A 20,881-nucleotide genomic window follows, 5' to 3' on the forward strand; every position below is an offset into this window, starting at 1 on the left:
GATAAACTCCTATAAGATTAGATTAATATCAAGTCAAAAGATTAGAGTCATATCTTTATGGTTGCTGATGCCGGATTGCTATGAGCGCAACCCTGTGGTCGGCGTTCATAGCACACCTGTAATTCTGCTACATAGAGATGATCTATGCATCTCCTCTATGTAGCAGAGGCAATCGAGTTATGGCAGTTTCTAGCCTCCTATGGAGGCCATTGAAGCATGCCAAAATTAAAAAAATGTTTTTAAAAATATAAAAAAATTAAAAAAAACAAGATTTTAAATCACCCCTCGTTTGCCCTATCCAAAATTAAACAATACACATATTTGGTATTACCATGTTCAGAATCTATCTATGTCCAATCTATCAATAAAAAAAGGATTAACCCTATCGCAAAATGGCTGAGCGAGAAAACAAATCGAAAAGCCAGAATTGCGTTTTTTTGGTCGCCACGACATTGCATTAAAATGCAATAATGGGCAATCAAAAGAATGCATCTGCACAAAAGTGTTATCATTAAAAAAGTCAGCTCGGCTCACAAAAAATAAGCCCTCAACCAACCAGAGATCACGAAAAATGGAGACGCTACTGGTCTCAGAAAAGGGCGCAATTTTTTTTTTTTGGAAAGTTTGGAATTTTTCTTCACCACTTAGATAAAAAAGAACCTAGACATGCTTGGTGTCTACGAACTCGTAATGACTTGCAAAATCAAAATCGCAGGTCAGTTTTAGCATTTAGTGAACCTAGCAATAAAGCCAATCGAAAATTAAGTACGGGATTGCACTTTTTTTGCAATTTTACTGCACTTGGAATTTTTTTCCCGTTTTCTGTTACAAGACTTGGCAAAACCAATGGTATTGTTCAAAATTACAACTCATCCCACAAAAAATAAGCCCTCACACGGCCATATTGACCTTAAAATAAAAAAGTTATGGCTCTGGAAATAAGGGGAGCGAAAAATAAAATCACAAAACCGAAAAAAGCTTTGGGAGTTAAAGGGTTAAAATATCTGTGGCACATTAAGGGTAGTTATAGGGTTAGTTTGGGGCCTGACTGAGCCAAGGGCAGAGTATTCGTGATCAGTATCAGGCACCAGACTGTATGGCCCCTTATACCTTTTAATGCGCAGCCCATAAGAGTGAGAATTTTATACATTAACGTGTTGGATTGTTGTTTATTTTAAAGGCACAGAAAAGCAGTGATTTTCTGAGTCCTCATGTAACATTTACATTAACACCTTTTGATCAGTGACGACAACAAGATCTCCTATAGACCTGCACTTACCTGACAATATGGGAGAGGGTGACTTGTTGTTTTCAGTAGTGAAACACTGATTATCACCATCATTTCTAGTAGGAGAATCTTTCTGCCTGTTTAGTAGAAGAAAAATAAATAAATTACAAGTGAAAGCAATGAAAAATAAAAAGACTCCTTTTTTATGGGCAATTAGGACACTTGGACAAAATGAAGGGTATACCTTGCACAGAACTGCCTTCTGTCAGCAAGAATGAAGAATAACTAGTAATAAAGGGCTTTAATGAAATAGAAATGAAAGGCTGGTCACAATGATCAACTCACCAGTGTTATGACAAGCCAGACCCCACAGTGATCATCAATCATGGAATGGTGGATTCTAGATTTAGTATTGTGTCATATGCGACTTGTATTTGGTATTCTGAAGATTTGTCAGTACTATACCCCATAATAATAATCTACTCACACGTCTGAGTGTTTTGTGCTGGTCTGTAGAGAACAATCTGGAGATGGCTCATGATCTTCATTGCTCATCATCCTGGTATTGGTTGCATATAGCTAAAATACACAGAGTAAAATTAAATATATATATATAGAGAGAGAGTTTTTATATTATTTTAGCTATAGTTTTGTGGATTTACTGATCACATACTTACCTTAGAAAGTCTTTGAGAAGATGACGCATAGTTTAGGCTTTCTGGCCAATCACTGACTTCACTTGTGTCACTCTCATCTGAATCTATATGTTTGAGTCTCTCAATACAAGCTACAAAATACAAGTATTATCAGAGATTATTAATATAATCACAGACCATCACCATGTTATTACTAATAATGATGGGAACATATTGTCACATAAAATAAAAGACAAGACAAACGGCAGCTTTAACCAGATGACGTCTCATTCTACTTACTGGGAAAGTAGTGGGTGTCCTCCTCTGACCTAAGAATTGGCCTAAACTCTGGCTCCTGATTTTCAAGATTCTCAAAATCTAACTCACTCAGGAATGGATGACTCTTGATTTTATTTGCTCCTCCTGGAAACGGAAGACAAGAAAAAAGTGATCCAGACAATATTAGGAAGACTGTACATTTTATGGTAATCTAAACTGAAAACATAGCAGAGCCAAAATATACTGTAAGTCAAGGCATGAAGAATGGGAAATAGACAAGGAGGTAACACAGAGACCTCAGTGCTAATCCTCATGGAAATTATCTATTTGTCAGGGCACAGTGGAGTTATAAGTCATTATTAATACTACTATATACATTACCTGTCCCGAGTCTAAGGTTGGGACTTTTTCTGAGCAGCTGAGTAATGAAGTTTTCAGCATCGGGATGAACAGCATGATTTTGAAATTTCAAAATGATGGATTCTGTTATATAAAAAGTAAATGTTACAGAAAAGAAAGTCTCTATATTTACTATAATTTAAAAAACTATCAAAAACAACAAGTAACTAAACCAAAGTATGAACCTAACAACTCAACCAAATTACTATGGCATCACACAGCATTCAGATTATTTTACTTACCTGTTATGATTCTGAGGAAAATGTCATCTTCGCATCTTCCTTTAAATGGCAAATCGCCGGTAAGAAATTGATATGTGATGATCCCTATTGACCACCAGTCAATAGGCCTTCCATAGCCCGCTTTTAAGAGGACTTCTGGGGCCATATAATGCAAGGTGCCGCTCGTCTGGAAACCAACAGAACAATGAGAAGATGATCAATGAAAATTACTGTGACAAATAATATCAGTGTAAAAGTTTTCTATGTGAGAAAATATCAGAAATAGATCAGATCTGTGAAGAATAAGTTTTTAATCTATAGCTAACCTCTTTATCACGGAACTCTTTGGTGATGTCTTTAGTTCGAGCCTTGTAAATGTCTGATGTTGGTCTCATGAGTCCGAGTTTTGAAAGCCCAAAATCGGTGACTTTGATATGTCCAGTTGATGATATTATAAGGCTGTGAAAGAAAAGATATTGTCAGCCCTAAGTAAAAACCCACAGACTGTACACCAAACTATAACTGTCTCTCCCTTTATTATACTGCAGCGTTCACTTACTTTAAAGGCTTCAGGTCTCGGTGAACCACACCAAAGCTGTGCAGATATTCCACAGCAAGAACCGTTTCTGCAACATACAAGCGGGCTAAGGAGAGCGGTAAACGGCCATAAACCTTTAAGAGACTGTCACAGTCTCCTCCTAGAGCAGAAAGCAAATATGACAGGTGAGGGTTTGTTACAATGTAAATTACACATGATGAGTGTGAATGAGAAATAAGGTGAGACATTGGGGCAGGGAGTCAATCATAGAGATACACTGTGTGATGTAGAGCGTATACTGTATACTGCAGAGTAATCCTATACAAAAAGAGCTGAGATCTGCCCCCTGCTGGTAAACTCTTACATTACACTGTCAATATCTGACAGCGGCATTTACAGCAGGTGACCTGGAGGCGAGCTGCTCTAAGCACTCATCGCCCCCATTCCATGTCAGTGGTTTGCTATGGCTGCTGAGTGTCTGCGGAAGACTATTATCCTTGCCATTATGGTACTTCTGTGACAGTCACTGTGTAGCTTGGCTTCATAGTGGACCAAGATTTTCACCATATTCTGCAATGCCCATATTGCAGTACATAGTATTTACGATTATATAATCACAAGTTCAGGTCCCTTATGGAGACTAAAAAATAATAAAAATATTTGGGGAAAGAAAATAAATATAAAATCACTTTTTCTCCATTCAAAATAAATAATATAAAAACAAATAAACTCAGATGGAATTGCAGTGTTTTTGATCGCCCAACATCAGAAGAAAAAATGCAATAAGAAGCAATGAAAATTATTATCTGTCAGAAAGAGGCAACCCTCCAAAACTGCTCTTCTGAGCATGTAGATTAATGACATATAAATACATTGATAGCTTTATATATTTAAGCAGAAATGGGCTGGATAGAGATACAATGGATATGTCTTACCTGCTCCAAAGTCCATGACCATACACAGATGTCGTTTAGTTGGGAAGGAACAAAGCGTGGAGACAACAAAGGGACAATCAGCGAATATTGCGATGTCCCTTTCCAGGTAGGCCATTTCAAGATACTCTGGATGATCCAGGTTACTCCGGTCTTGTTTCTTCATGGCGAATACCTTGTTTATGTCTTTATGACGCACTAAGTGGACGGCCCTGTAGGGGAGAAAAAGCCATAATTTATACAGAATTCTTACTAACTGTCTATATTTCAAATGATCTTCTGTCCTAATAGTTAATAGTGATGAGCGAGTCGTTACTCAAGATTTCTGAGCATACTCGGGTGATCTCCAAGTAGTTTGGTCGTGCTCAGAAATTTAGTTTGTGTCACCGCAGCTGCATGATTTGTGGTTGCTGGACAGCCTGAATACATGTGAGTAGTATTGTGTGTTTGTTAGGAAATCCCCACATGTATTCAGGCTGTCTAGCAGCCACAAATCATGCAGCTGCGGTGACACAAACTAAATTTCCAAGCACATCCAATACTCGGAGAACACCCGAGCATGCTCGGAAATCTCGAGTAACGAGTATACTCGCTCATCACTAATAGTTAATAATAGATGTATGGCCGTCACTAGAAATCAATGTCTGGAAATACACAAAATAACTCAGCATGAATGATCACTTATGGGAGGTTTTCATCCATATCACATGATAACTGAGCTGAATCATGACAAATACCGTATTTTTTGGACCATAAGACGCAGTTTTTTCCCAATATTTTTTGGGGGAAAATGGGGGTGCGTCTTATGGTAGCAATATACTTAGAAATTCTGTTGCGGAGGTCTCATGACGGCGGTCCCAATGCAGCCTCCTTGTGCTCTGTGGTGCGGTGGGGTCGGGGCTCTGTAGGGTTGCTGCAGCGGGGATCTGCTGCGTGGGGGGCTCCGCCGGCATTTCGTTAAAGCCTGAAAGCCCCCGCAGCTCCATTGCTGCAGCGCGGTGTCCTCCAGAAAGATGGCCGCTGGGAGCGGCGCATACTCAAATTCAAATCACGGCAACGAGATCTTGTCCCGAGATCTCGGGACAAGATCTCGGGACAAGATCTCGCTGCGGAGATCTGAAACTGAGAAGCGGCCATCTTTCCGGAGGCCCCTGGCGGCCATCTGTCAGGAGGCCTCCGCGTCGCAGCAACTGAGCTGCGGGAGGCTTTCGGGCTTTAACGAAATGCAGACGGAGCCCCCCACGCAGCACAGAGCCCCGCTGCAGCCACACTACAGAGCCCCGACACCACCGCACCACAGAGCACAGGGAGGCTGCATTGGGACCCCCGCCACGGGACCGCCGCAACAAGATTTTTAAGTATATTGTGACCAGAGCACAGCCACCCCACGGACACAGCCACCCCACAGAGCACAGCCATCCCACGGAATTCAGACTGTAAGACGGACCCCCATTTGACACATTATTTTTTTCCCCTATTTTCCACCCCAAAATTTGGGGTGTGTCTTATGGTCCGGTGCGTCTTATAGTCCGAAAAATACAGTAGATGTGGACTAGATGACTAGATGTAGAATAGATCTAGTGCAAAGTGGTTCCGATAACAACAGCTCAACACATAAAAAACAAGTCTTTACAAAGCTCTATGGGATGAAAAAATAAAAATGTTACATGTCTTGGAATACAGTAGCATTTAGATGTAGACTCATATACAGGAATTTCCCTAAGGCAGGACATATAGAAAGAGGCATCATCATAAGGAGTTTGGGAAAAATGTAGATTATACATAACGCTCACCCAAAAGCTCCACTGCCGATCTCTTTGATCTGGGTATAGTCGCTCTTACTTGGTTTTCTCATAGGGGTCAATGATCTGACAACGGCCTAGAAGAATAAGAAATGACAATGAGACATAAAAGTTGCAGGAACTTCTCTACATTATGACCCCACTGATTACACTGCAGCAGATGTAGAGGACATGATAGCAGCAGGACGCTCCCAAACACTATTATATTATAGGGATATCCTCCATACACATATATCATTGTATGGAGGGGATGGTAAGAGACATCACACAGAGGAGACAGGAATAATAATAATAGGTCCAATCTACATTAAGAATAGCGTTAACCCACTGTACTCTGGGGTGTAACATGTGATGTGTAATTCATACCCCGTTATCTGATGATATACAGATGTTTTCTCTGATACTTACACTGGCAGATTCGGGGATCTCTGGTGTCTCAGATGTTCCACCGTCAGCAGTTGCCGGCTCAGTTGTCTCTAATATAATGATAAAATAATGAGACATCATGTATTAGACGATATCAGAACTGAATATATAACACATCGATATAAGGAAGGAAAGACAAGTAAATGGCATAATACTAGTTCTATGGATATTCTGCACATACTGGATATACTTATGGCACATCCATAGATAGATATACTCTACCATAAATGTGTGATTGCTTGGGTTCTGATAGTGACTTGGATGGGGACCCTGTGAGGTCCTCTGTGCATTTTGGGGCTGAGAAGATCCCACAAGAGAGAACCAGAGGGGTTTTCAGATTTGCATGAGCCCTCTCCATTATAGTCTATAGGAGGTTCAGGAGCCGTCACCGGCCTCATACAGAGGATGAAGAGTAAATTTTATATTCTCTGGTGTCTCCATAATATTAATATTTGTAGGAATGCAAGATGATCAGCTTACCTTCAATCAGATCGCTTTTTAGCCCTGGCTCACTGGTATTGGGGTCAGCGATATTTCGGTGTTGCCCCTCTTTGGAGTCACCCTCCGGTGTTTCCTGATGGATATAATATGCGCAATTAATATAACAATTCACAAATGCTAAATTACAGTACACAAAAGACAGAATGGACTAAAGCTGGATTTACATAATGGCGGGGAATATACACGGCCGCTCCGTCCAGTAAATCCACATTAATATATAAGGGACTTGTATATACGACAGTTCTCCAATAACATCTATTACCAGAACTGCAGCATTTACAAGAAGGAAGATTGTGAAGATAAAGCGAGACCGATATGATATGAAAGGTCCGCACCACTGAGCACAGTACAGACTGTCCCCACCGAGGATGGAGCAGAGACAGGCTGCCATAAAAGATCCTGTATCTGCCTGGAGCGGACAGGGGGCTTCTAAAATGAGAAATATGACAATCTGCTATATGACTAGTAATCTGGAGGAGATCAGACAAGAAAGACATGAGATATAGAAGATGACGGATTCTTACCAAAAGCTTCAGTGAGCGGGCAATATGCCGTAGTACAATCAGGAACTGTGCGGCCAATTCTTTAAAAAAGGTCAAATCTCCATATTGGGATCTTTCTTCAGCCTATAAAAATGGAAATAAACAAAAAAGGAAAATCATGAGAGAAAGTAGAGAATATAGGACACTATTTATGTCACCATTTTACTCCTGCAATCTACAGCTACAATTACTACATATATGGATATTTCTTATAAGCTATAAATTATATTGCTCTTGGCCAAAATACATATTTCATGTAAATAAACTTGTATTTTGTGAATTTTATTCATTATTGTTTCATGTGCTGTGAATATTATCCATTATTGTTTTATATGCTTTGCCCAGATTGTCTGTTGCCTGTTGTACTAATGTCCTGATGTTCATCTGTAAATGCTCAAGATATCCTGAGCTTATACGACCTTGTTGGTGTTTGGTCAGGCAGTCGCTCACTAGCTTCACAACCAGCCGGTAAGTGAAGCTGAGGACGCCATCCGGTAGTGGTAGCACATTGTCAGGGGCATAGGTGGTAAGAATCCCCTGGAGTAGTGCCAACACCTCAAGTATATCTGAAGAAATTCCAGACATTTCAAGCAAATCCAAGCGCAGTCAGTATATCACCAGCTTCACAGCCAATCACTGACAACAATGACACCTGGGCAGTAAGCACTTGGGCAGGTAGTGGTGGTGCATTATGATGTCATAATGGAATCTTGTGGTGGAATGTTAACATGTCATCAGTGATGTCATCATGGAATCAAGGATGGAACCTTAACCGATTTACAACTTTGAAAGTATAGGTACGTCCAAGGTCGTGTCCCTGTCTTTTTTAGGCAGCGACAGAGCCCGCATCTCTACCCGCACATGACAGTTGATGGTGTGATCAGCTGTCATGTCCTGCAAATAGATGCAGATGGATTTTGGCTGTCAACCACTTAAATGCTGCTGTTAATCACTAACAACGGCATTTAAGACGTTCGGACCGAAACCGTGTCTCAAGTCTCGCTCATCAGAGCCCTTGTCCCATGATTCTGGGGTTGCAATGGGTTATCATAAAAGCCGGGGGTGTGCAGAAGACCAGTGTGCCTGTCCATTGATCATCTTTTATGAACACCGACTCATTGCCGGCGTTCAGATTTTTTTTTTTCCACCACTTAAATAGAAAAAAAAAGGACCTATACATGTTTGGTATCTGCATTCGCCTACTGTCCTGTAGAATCATATTACCAGGTCAGTTTTAGCATTTAGTGAATTGTGGCATTGCACTTTTTTACAATTTCACCGCACTTGAATTTTTTTCCCGTTTTCAAGTACAATATATGTAATCTATAGTGTCATTAAAAACTACAACTCGGCCTGCAAAAAACAAGCCCTCATAGGCTATATTGATGGTCAAAAAGTGTTCTGGATCTGAGAAGGGGAGCAAAACAAAGAAAGCACAAAAACGGAAAATTGCAAGGTGGTGAAGGGGTTAAAGGGGCATCTAACCATAAAGGGAGGTTGCCTAGCAACATTCTAGTAACAATTAAGTTGGCAACATTATGGGTTGAGCATCAGAACCAGAATCAGGGAAAGACGGAAAACCATGGCTTTGCTCTTCTGATCAGGCTTTTATATCCATCTTTCCCACCCAAAATTATTTTAACCAGGTTTTGGATGCTAAATATTGTTTACATGTGTAACCATTTCCTTTTTTTTACATATTGTGACCAGGGTGGACTGGGAGTAAAATTCAGCCCTGGCATTGAAGAGCACGCGGGCCCACGCTATCACCGCCCCCCTCCCCAGCTTGTATTTTATGAATATTATCCATTATTGTTTTATATGCTTTACCCAGATTGTCTGTTACTTACCTGTTGTACTAATGTCTTGATGTTCATCTGTAAATGCTCAAGATATTCTGAGCTTATACGACCTTGTTGGTGTTTGGTCAGGCAGTCTCTCACTAGCTTCATAACCAGCCGGTAAGTGAAGCTGAGGACGCCATCGGGTATTGGTAGCACATTGTCAGGGGAATAGGTGGTAAGAATCTCCCGGAGTAGTGCCAACTCCTCAAGTTTATGTGAAGAAATGTCAGACATTTCAAACAAATCCAAGCGCAGTCAGTATATCACCAGCTTCGCAGCCAATCACTGACAACAATGACACCTGGGCAGTAAGCACTTGGTTAAGTAGCCGCGGTGCATTATGATGTCATAATGGAATCTTGGGGTGGAATGTTAACATGTCATCAGTGATGTCATAATGGAATCCGAGGATGGAATCTTAAAGGGGCATCTCACCATAAAAGGAAGTTGCCTAGCAATAATTAACGTGGCAACATCATAGACTGAGCATCAGTTCCAAACTCAGTCCAGGAGGGAAGAACTATGGGTTTGATCAGTGAGGCAGGCTTTTACATCTGTCTTTTCCCCCATAAAATGTGTTAAACAGAGTTTGAACGCTAAATGTTCTTCACTTCTGTAAACATTTCCTTTTTCTGGATATTGTGACTTGGGATGGACTGGGACTAAAATACAGCCCTATGCGTTTCAAGCCCATGCTGACGCCTCCCCTTTCCCTAGATTGAGGTCTCTAATACTAATTTTATCCTGCCTGGAGGAAATCAATAATTTACTATTATCTATATTTATGGTGCTTGAAACTCTAGGTTCAAGCAACATATTGTAATCCGATTTCTTATATTTATAGTGCTTTGAAGAAAACACTATCATGTAATCCGAACGCTGCTAACTTATTATAGTGGTTTGAAAAAACCACTATATTGTAATCCGAACGCTGCTAACTTATTATAGTGGTTTGAAAAAACCACTATATTGTAATCCGAACGCTGCTAACTTATTCTTCTTCTTCTTCTTATTATTATTAAGTTGATTTCCGCAATTAATGCGGCCCGAACCGCTTCACCCACAGACTCCATTGAGGTGTCGTTTCGAAGCCAGCGTCCATGAGAGGTGTGCTAAGTATTTTTCGTGTCGATCGGATTTGTAGTTTTTGCGCAATTTGCGTTTGAAAATTTTTTTTCCCGTCATTGGAATGCACTGTCTCCAATGCATTTCAATAGGAAATGGCAAAACGTGCCCTGAGGCGATTGAAATGACAGTTGAGCTCATTGATATGCGCAGGCAGACCCAGTTACTATGCCAACGCCTACGAACTTCACTTGAACCCCAGCACAGAGCCTCTGCCACATAATATCAGCTCTTAAAGCGAAACTCACAGAACAAATGCAAATCTAGCTTTATCACATGACACATGCCCCTGAGAGAGAATGTGTGCGCCAAAGTGGATTTAAAAGAAGCCCAGTGAGCCAAACTAGCTCTTAAAGGGCCAGCGCACCCAAATGAGTCTTAAAGGGCCGACACACCAAATCGGAGGCCGATCGACCCCGGCCTCCAAATCGGAGGCCGATCGACCCCGGCCTCCAAATCGGAGGCCGAGCCACCCCGGCCTCCAAATCGGAGGCCGAGCCACCCCGGTCTCCAAATCGGAGGCCGAGCCACCCCGGCCTCCAAATCGGAGTCCGAGCCACCCCGGCCTCCAAATCGGAGGCCGAGCCACCCCGGCCTCCAAATCGGAGGCCGAGCCACCACGGCCTCCAAATCCACCCAGGCCTCCAAATCGGAGGCCGAGCCACCCCGGCCTCCAAATCGGAGGCCGATCCACCCCGGCCTCCAAATCGGAGGCCGATCCACCCCGGCCTCCAAATCGGAGGCTGAGCCACCCCGGCCTCCAAATCGGAGGCTGATCGACCCAGGCCTCCAAATCGGAGGCTGATCGACCCAGGCCTCCAAAGCGGAGGCTGAGCCACCCCGGCCTCCAAATCGGAGGCTGAGCCACCCCGGCCTCCAAATCGGAGGCTGAGCCACCCCGGCCTCCAAATCGGAGGCTGAGCCACCCCGGCCTCCAAATAGGAGGCTGAGCCACCCCGGCCTCCAAATAGGAGGCTGAGCCACCCCGACCTCCAAATAGGAGGCTGAGCCACCCCGGCCTCCAAATAGGAGGCTGAGCCACCCCGGCCTCCAAATAGGAGGCTGAGCCACCCCGGCCTCCAAATCGGAGGCTGAGCCACCCCGGCCTCAAAATCGGAGGCTGAGCCACCCCGGCCTCCAAATCGGAGGCTGAGCCACCCCGGCCTCCAAATCAGAGGCTGATCGACCCCGGCCTCCAAATCGGAAGTTCATCGACCCCGGCTTCCAAATCAGAGGCTCTTTGACCTCGGCCTCCAAATCGGAAGCTCAACGACCCCGGCCTCCAAATTGGAGGCTGAGCGACCCCAGCCTCCAAATCTTACCCAGAGTTGCCCCGCCCACCAAATCGGACCCTGAGAGGCCCCGCCCACCAAATTTGACCCAGAGTGGTCCCGCCCACCAAATTGGACCCAGAGTGGTCCCGCCCACCAAATTGGACCCAGAGTGGTCCCGCCCACCAAATTGGACCCAGAGGGGCTCCGCCCACAAAATCAGACCCAGAGGGGCCCCTGCCACAAAATCAGACCCTGAGGGGCCCCTGCCACAAAATCAGACCCTGAGGGGCCGCGGCCACAAAATCGGACCCTGATGGGCCCCAGTCACAAAATTGGACCCTGATAGGCCCCGGCCACAAAATCGGACCCTGAGGGGACCCAACCACAAAATCGGACCCTGAGAGGCCCCGCCCACCAAACTGGACCCAGAGTGGTCCCGCCCACGAAATTGGACCCAGAGGAGCCCCACCCACAAAATCGGACCCAGAGGGGCCCCGGCCACAAAATCGGACCCTGAGGGGCCGCGGCCACAAAATCGGACCCTGAGGGGACCCAACCACAAAATCGGACCCTGAGGGGACCCAACCACAAAATCGGACCCTGAGGGGCCCCACCCACAAAATCAGGCCCTGAGGGGCCCCACCCACAAAATCAGACCATGAGGCCAAAGTGGCCCCTGAGAGGCACCCACAGTTAAATCGTATCCTGAGTTGAAAGTCTTGCAGGGGCAGCAGGCAAGTCTCTCTTAAAGGGGCAGCCCGGGCACCATTTCAAACCACTATCTGTACTTCCTTCAGGAAATACACATCTAGTATTATTATTACTATTCAGTTCAGTTGATTTCCGCAATTAATGCGACCCGAACCGCTACATGCACTGACTCCGTTGAGGCGTCGTTTCGAAGCCAGCGTCCACGAGAGGTGTGCTAAGTATTTTTCGTGTCAATCGGATTTGTAGTTTTTGCACAATTTGCGTTTGAAAAAAACATTTTCCTGTCATTGGAATGCACTGTCTCAATGCATTTTAATGGGAAAATGTTGCCATAGGGAAAACATGGGGCAGTCATGAGGTGGCAGTTAAGCTCATTGATATGCGCAGGCACACCCAGTTACTATGCCAATGCCTACGAACTTTAAATGACCCCAGCAGGGCACAGTTTCTGCCAGATAATATCAGCTCTTAAAGCGAAACCCACAGCACAAATGCAAATCTAGCTTCATGACATGACGCAAGCCCATGAAAGATAATGTGCGCCAAAATGGATTTAGAAGCCCAGTGCGCCAAACTGGCTCTTAAAGGGCCAACGCGCCTAAGTGATTCTTAAAGGGCTGGCGCACCAAAATGAGTCTTAAAGGGCCAGCGCGCCAAATCGAAAGCTGAGTGACCCCAGGCTCGAAATCAGAGGCTGAGCCACCCCAGCCTCCAAACCGGAGGCTGATCGACCCTGGCTTACAAATCGGACCCAGAGTGGCCCCGCCCACCATATCGGACCCAGCTTGGCCCCACCCACCAAATCAGACCCTGAGGAGCCCCGCCCACCAAATCGGACCCTGAGGGGCCCCACTGACCAAATCGGACCCTGAGGACCCCGCTCACCAAATTGAACTCTGAGGGGGCCCCGCCCACCAAATCGGATTCTGAGTGGCCCCGCCCACCAAATTGCACCCTGAGTGGCCCTGCCCACCAAATCGGACCATGAGGGGCCCCACTGACCAAATCGAACCCTGAGGGCCCCGCTCACCAAATTGAACTCTGAGGGGGCCCCGCCCACCAAATCGGACCCTGAGTGGCCATGCCCACCAAATCGGACCCTGAGGGGCCCCGCCCACCAAATCGGATTCTGAAGGGCCCCAACCGGACCCAGAGGGGCCTCGGACACAAAATCGGACCCTGAGGGGCCCCACCCACAAAATCAGACCCTGAGGGGCCCCAACCACAAAGTCGGACCCTGAGGGGCCCCACCCACAAAATCAGACCCTGAGGGGCCCCAACCACAAAGTCGGACCCTGAGGGGCCCCGTCCACAAAATCGGACCCTGAGGGGCCCCACCCACCAAATCAAACCCTGAGAGGCCCCACCCACAAAATCAGACCCTGAGGGGCCCCAACCACAAAGTCGGACCCTGAGGGGCCCCACCCACAAAATCAGACCCTGAGGGGCCCCAACCACAAAGTCGGACCCTGAGGGGCCCCACCCACAAAATCAGACCCTGAGGGGCCCCAACCACAAAGTCGGACCCTGAGGGGCCCCGGCCACCAAATCGGACCCTGGGGGCCCCACCCACCAAATCGGACCCTGAGGGGCCCCGGCCACAAAATCGAACCCTGAGAGGCCCCACCCACAAAATCGTACACTGAGGCCAAAGTGGCCCCTGAGAGGCACCCACAGTTAAAACGGATCCTAAGTTGAAAGTCTTGCAGGGGCAGCAGGCAAGCCTCTTTTAAAGGGGCAGCCCGGGCACCATTTCAAACCACTATCTGTACTTCCTTCAGGAAATACATATCTAGTTCTTCTTCTTCTTATTATTATTATTAAGTTGATTTCCGCAATTAATGCGGCCCGAACCGCTACACGCACAGACTCCGTTGAGGTGTCGTTTCGAAGCCAGCGTCCATGAGAGGTGTGCTAAGTATTTTTCGTGTCGATCGGATTTGTAGTTTTTGCGCAATTTGCGTTTGAAAATTTTTTTTCCCGTCATTGGAATGCACTGTGTCAATGCTTTTCAATGGGAAATGGCAAAAGGTGCCCTGAGGCGATTGAAATAGCAGTTAAGCTCATTGATATGCGCAGGCACACCCAGTTACTATGCCAATGCCTACGAGCGTCACATGACCTCTCCAAGACAGAGCTTCTGTCACATAATATCAGCTCTTAAAGCGAAACCCACAGCACAAATGCAAATCTAGCTTCATCACATGACAAATGCCCCTGAGAGAGAATGTGCGCCAAAGTGGATTTAGAAGCCCAGTGAGCCACCCTGGCTCTTAAAGGGCCGAAGTGTCAAAGTGATTCTTAAAGGGCCGACGCACCGAAATGAGTCTTAAAGGGCCGGCGCGCCAAATCGAAAGCTGAGTGACCCCGGCCTCCAAATCGGAGGCTGAGCCACCCCGGCCTCCAAATCGGAGGCTGAACCACCCCAGCCTCCAAATTGGAGGCTGAGCCACCCTGGCCTCCAAATCGGACCCAGTGTGGCCCCGCTCAAAAAATCAGACCCAGAGAGGCCCAGCCCACCAAATCGGACCCTAAAGGTCCCCGTCCACCAAATCGGACCCTGAGGAGCCCCGCCCACCAAATCGGACCCTGAGGAGCCCCAACCACCAAATCGGACCCAGAGTGACCCCGCCCACCATATCGGACCCTGAAGGGCCCCGCCCACCAAATCGGACCCAGAGGGGCCCCGCCCACCAAATCGGACCATGAGGGGCACCGCCCACTAAATCGGACCCAGAGTGGCCCCGCCCACCAAAATGGACCCAGGGGGCTCCACTCACAAAATCAGACCCTAAGATGCCCCACCCACAGAATCGGACCCTGAGTGGGCCCGGCCACAAAATCAGACCCTGAGGGGCCCCAACCACAAAATCGGACCCTGAGAGACCCCGGCCACAAAATCGAACCTAGAGGGGCCCCAGTCACAAAATAGGACCCTGAGGGGCCCCAACCACAAAATCAGACCCTGAGGTGCCCCGGTCACAAAATCCGACCCTGAGGGGCCTCACCCACAAAATCAGACCCTGAGGGGCCCACCCACAAAATCAGACCCTGAGGGGCCCCACCCACAAAATCAGACCCTGAGGGGCTCCACCCACAAAATCGGACCCTGAGAGACCCCGGCCACAAAATCGAACCCAGAGGGGCCCCAGTCACAAAATCAGACCTTAAGGGGCTCCGGTCACAAAATCGGACCCTTAGGGGCCCCACCCACAAAATCAGACCCTGAGGGGCCCCAGCCACAAAATCGGACCCTGAGGGGACCCACCCACAAATCCAGACCCTGAGGGGCCCCGGCCACAAAACCAGACCCCGAGGGGCCCCAACCACAAAATCAGACCCTGAGGGTCCCCGGTCACAAAATCGGACCCTTAGGGGCCCCACCCACAAAATCTGACCCTGAGGGGCCCCAGCCACAAAATCGGACCCTGAGGGGACCCACCCACAAATCCAGACCCTGAGGGGCCCCGGCCACAAAACCAGACCCCGAGGGGCCCCAACCACAAAATCAGACCCTGAGGGTCCCCGGTCACAAAATCGGACCCTGAGGGGCCCCACCCACAAAATCAGACCCTGAGGGGCCCAGCCACAAAATCAGACCCTGAGGGGCCGCAGCCACAAAATCAGACCCTGAGGGGCCCCACCCACAAAATCGAACCCAGAGGGGCCCCAGTCACAAAATCGGACCCTAAGGGGCCCCGGTCACAAAATCGGACCCTGAGGAGCCCCGCTTACAAAATCAGACCCTGAGGGACCCCAGCCACAAAATCGGACCCTGAGGGGCCCCACCCACAAAATCGGACCCTGAGGGGACCCACCCACAAAATCGGACCCTGAGGGGACCCACCCACAAATACAGACCCTGAGGGGCCCCGGCCACAAAATCGGACCCTGAGAGACCCCGGCCACAAAATCGGACCCTGAGGGGCCCCACCCACAAAATCAGACCCTGAGGGGCCCCAGCCACAAAATCAGACCCTAAGGGGCCCCGGTCACAAAATCGGACCCTGAGGGGCCCCACTTACAAAATCAGACCCTGAGGGACCACAGCCACAAAATCGGACCCTGAGGGTCCCCGGTCACAAAATCGGACCCTCAGGGGCCCCACCCACAAAATCAGACCCTGAAGGGCCCCAGCCACAAAATCAAACCCTGAGGGGCCCCGGTCACAAAATCGGACCCTGAGGGGCCCCACCCACAAAATGAGACCCTGAGGGGCCCCAGCCACAAAATCAGACTCTGAGGGGCCCCAGCCACAAAACCAGACCCTGAGGGGCCCCACCCACAAAATCGAACCCAGAGGGGCCCCAGTCACAAAATCGGACCCTAAGGGGCCCCGGTCACAAAATCGGACACTGAGGGGCCCCGCTTACAAAATCAGACCCTGAGGGACCCCAGCCACAAAATCGGACCCTGAGGGGCCCCACACACAAAATCGGACCCTGAGGGGACCCACCCACAAAATCGGACCCTGAGGGGACCCACCCACAAATACAGACCCTGAGGGGCCCCGGCCACAAAATCGGACCCTGAGAGACCCCGGCCACAAAATCAGACCCTGAGGGGCCCCACCCACAAAATCAGACCCTGAGGGGCCCCAGCCACAAAATCAGACCCTGAGGGGCCCCAGCCACAGAATCAGACCCTGAGGGGCCCTACCCACAAAATCGAACCCAGAGGGGCCCCAGTCACAAAATCGGACCCTAAGGGGCCCCGGTCACAAAATCGGACCCTGAGGGGCCCCACTTACAAAATCAGACCCTGAGGGACCCCAGCCACAAAATCGGACCCTGAGGGGCCCCACCCACAAAATCGGACCCTGAGGGGACCCACCCACAAAATCGTACCCTGAGGGGACCCACCCACAAATACAGACCCTGAGGGGCCCCGGCCACAAAATCAGACCCTGAGGGGCCCCAACCACAAAATCAGACCCTGAGGGTCCCCGGTCACAAAATCGTACCCTGAGGGGCCCCACCCACAAAATCAGACCCTTAGGGGACCCAGCCACAAAATCAGACCCTGAGGGGCCCCAGCCACAAAATCGAACCCTGAGGGGCCCCACCCACAAAATCAGACCCTGAGGGGCCCCGCCCACAAAATCGGACCTTGAGGGCCCCACCCACCAAATTAGACCCTAAGGGGCCCCACCCTCAAAATCGGACCCTGAGGGGCCCCAGCCACAAAATCAGACCCTGAGGGTCCCCAGCCACAAAATTGGACCCTGAGGGGCCCCAGCCACAAAATTGGACCCTGAGGGGCCCCACCCACAAAATTGGACCCTGAGGGGCCCCACCCACAAATCCGGACCCTGAAGGGCCCCGGCCATAAAATCGGACCCTGAGAGACCCCGGCCACAAAATCAGACCCTGAGGGGCCCTGGTCACAAAATCGGACCCTGAGGGGCCCCACCCACAAAATCAGACCCTGAGGGACCCCAGCCACAAAATCAGACCCTGAGGTCATGAAACCCCTGTCTCCAACGCCACTTCTGATGTGTGCACGACCAACACCTCTTCCAAGTTGCCCCCGGCCCCTAATAATAAAATATAATAAATAAATCTTTATATAGCGCTAACATATTCCGCAGCGCTTTACAGTTTACACACATTATCATCACTGTCCCCAATTGGGCTCACAATCTAAATTCCCTATCAGTATTGTCTTTGGAATGTGGGAGGAAACCGGAGTACCCAGAGGAAACCCACGCAAACACGGGGAGAACATACAAACTCCTTGCAGATGTTGTCCTTGGTGGGATTCAAACCCAGGACCCCAGCGCTGCAAGGCTGCAGCGCTAACCACTGAGCCACCATGCTGCCCCTACGGCTCGTGTGACAACCATCACCGCTGCTGTGTGCTGGGAATGCCTCAACCAAACGGTTTACCAGAGTTGCTTGTTTGTTAGTCAATATTAGGTCAAGGTTCTCCTGTTGCATGATGTTTTGGAATTTGCCTTTATAGCGTGGATCCAGGATGCTGGCCAACCAGTAGTCATCATCGTTCATCATTTTGGCAATGTGGAGGTCCCTTTTTAGGATCTGCAAGGCATAATCTGACATGTGGGCCAATGTTCCCGTGTCAATGATGCACTGCGAGTGCTGGGTGGAGGAGCACTTTCAGGCAAATCCACATCCCTCCAGTCATGCACAAACCCAGTACCAGACCTTGCCATGCCAACATTTTCTCTTGCCCCACGAGAAGCATCCTCCTCCCCTAAATAATCATCGCCATCATCATCCTCCTTCTCCTCTTCTTCCTCCACCTCGTCCACGACAGTTCCCTGAACAGACAATGGCTGACTGTCATCAAGGCTTCCCTCCTCCTCTTCCTCATCATCCTCAGCTGCAGACGCCTGCTCCTTGATGAGCGTCAAAGTTTGCACGAGCAGACGCATAAGTGGGATTCTCATGCTTATGATGGCGTTGTCTGTGCTTACCAGCCGTGTGCATTCCTCAAAACATTTAAAGACTTTACAGAGGTCTTTCAGCCTCGACCACTGCACACTTGTCAACTCCATGTCTGCCCTCAAAGTGCCTGCCCGTGTATCCTCCCACAAATGCATTGCGGCCTGCCTCTGTTCGCACAGCCGCTCAACCATGTGCAGGGTGGAGTTCCTCCTTGTTGCAACGTCGATAATTAGGCGGTGCTTGGGAAGGTGGAGCAATCACTGCAGCTTCTGCATACTACTGGAGTGTACTGGCGACCGGTGGATGTGCGAGCACAGTTTTCGAACCTTATGGAGCAGGCCTGTTAACTCCGGATAATTAGTGAGGAAGCAATGGACCACCAGGTTCAAGGTGTGAGCCAAGCAAGTATGTGTCTGAGCTTTGAAAGGGCTATGGCTGCCACAAAATTCTGGCCGTTATCACTAACTACCTTGCCTGCCTCAAGACTCAGTTTGTCGCTGAAAGTAGTCGGCCAGTACCTCCGCCGTGTGTCTGTCGCCCAAACACATCATCTGAAACACAGCCTGCTGACGCTTTCCACTAGCTGATCGATAGTGGGACACCTCGTGTGCACCACTGTCAGCCATGAGTTCGTGGAAAGCTGCGCTTTCAACCAACCGATAGGGCATCATCTCTAACGAGATTAGTTTGGCAATGTGGGCGTTCAAACCCAGTGTACGCGGATGAGAGGATGAGTACTTTCTTGTCCTACTCATAGTCTCTGGTAGGGTGAGCTGGACTTGAGAGCTGCATATGGTGGAACTAGCGGTGGACATGGCGGACTGAGAGAGGGTTGATGATGGTGATGGAGTTGGTGTTCTTTCTGATGGCCTAGATTCAGTTTTTCGTTGCAATAACAGTGGGATTCCCTGACTGATTTGCCCTTGCGACGACAACTCAACATTTGCTGCTGGTGGTGTGCTAACCGGTGGACTTACAGTGGGGGAAACAATGTAGCGTTGCTGACTACCTTCTTTGGGAGCAGTAGCACATGTGGTACATGAGTTTTGGTAGTCCGTCCACGCTTGCAAGTGCATGGTGGTTAAATGTCTTAGCATGCAACTGGTATTCAAATTTCTCAGATTTTTCCCTCGGCTAAAGGTCTTTGCGGACTTCTTACAGATAACTTTTGCCTGATCATTAGGATTTTGTTCAAAAAAGTGCTACACTGCACTCTTCCTACTATGGAAGACATTTTGAGGCCTTGCACGCTGTGCTATTTTGACCGTCTGGCCAAGCTGTACAGCAACTCTTTTGGTTTTTGTAACCCATTTTTGGACTGCTAGGGGCCTGCTAGATAACAGCTGTTGCGATGTCGATGCCCGCTGCGGATGATCCTCCTCCTCTTCTGAGCTATTGGCAGCGGCACCTTCTACCCCCAATGGATGCCAATCTGGGTCAGCAACTGGGTCATCCATCACCTCCTCTTCAATGTCATGTGCACCTTCCTCTGTGTCACCATTTATGGTGGTATAGTATGCGGGAAGGGGCACCTGAGTTTCATCTGTGTCAGAGTCTGCCTCAGTACACTGCGAGGACAATGTAGTGCTCTGAGTGAATGTACCAGCAGAATCATCTATCAGTGGCTGTGCATCAGTATACTCCATGTCAGATTCATCTTTGCCTGGGTAATTCACGATTTGACTTGATAACCCAGGCATGGTATGTGAAAACAGCTCCATGGAGTAATCTGTAGTGTGGCCTGCCACATCCTTCAATTTTGGTTGGGGTGAAGGACACAAGGAAAGGTGTGGTTCATGAACATGAGCCTCCAATGATGACTCAGTGCTTTTATTTTTTAAAACTTCAGAAGAGGAGGAGATAGAGCTGGAGGCTGAGTCAGCAATGTAAGCCAAAACTTGTTCTTGAAGCTCCGGCTTTAAAAACGGTTTACCTACTCCCAGAGAAGGGAGTCTTCGAGGCCTTGTGGAGCCAGACGATGACGCAGGCTCAACACCTCCTGCATTAGGTGCTA

Source organism: Dendrobates tinctorius, unplaced genomic scaffold (assembly GCF_039654945.1).
Source record: "Dendrobates tinctorius isolate UK_male_01 unplaced genomic scaffold, ASM3965494v1 ptg000120l, whole genome shotgun sequence".
NCBI lineage: Eukaryota > Metazoa > Chordata > Amphibia > Anura > Dendrobatidae > Dendrobates > Dendrobates tinctorius.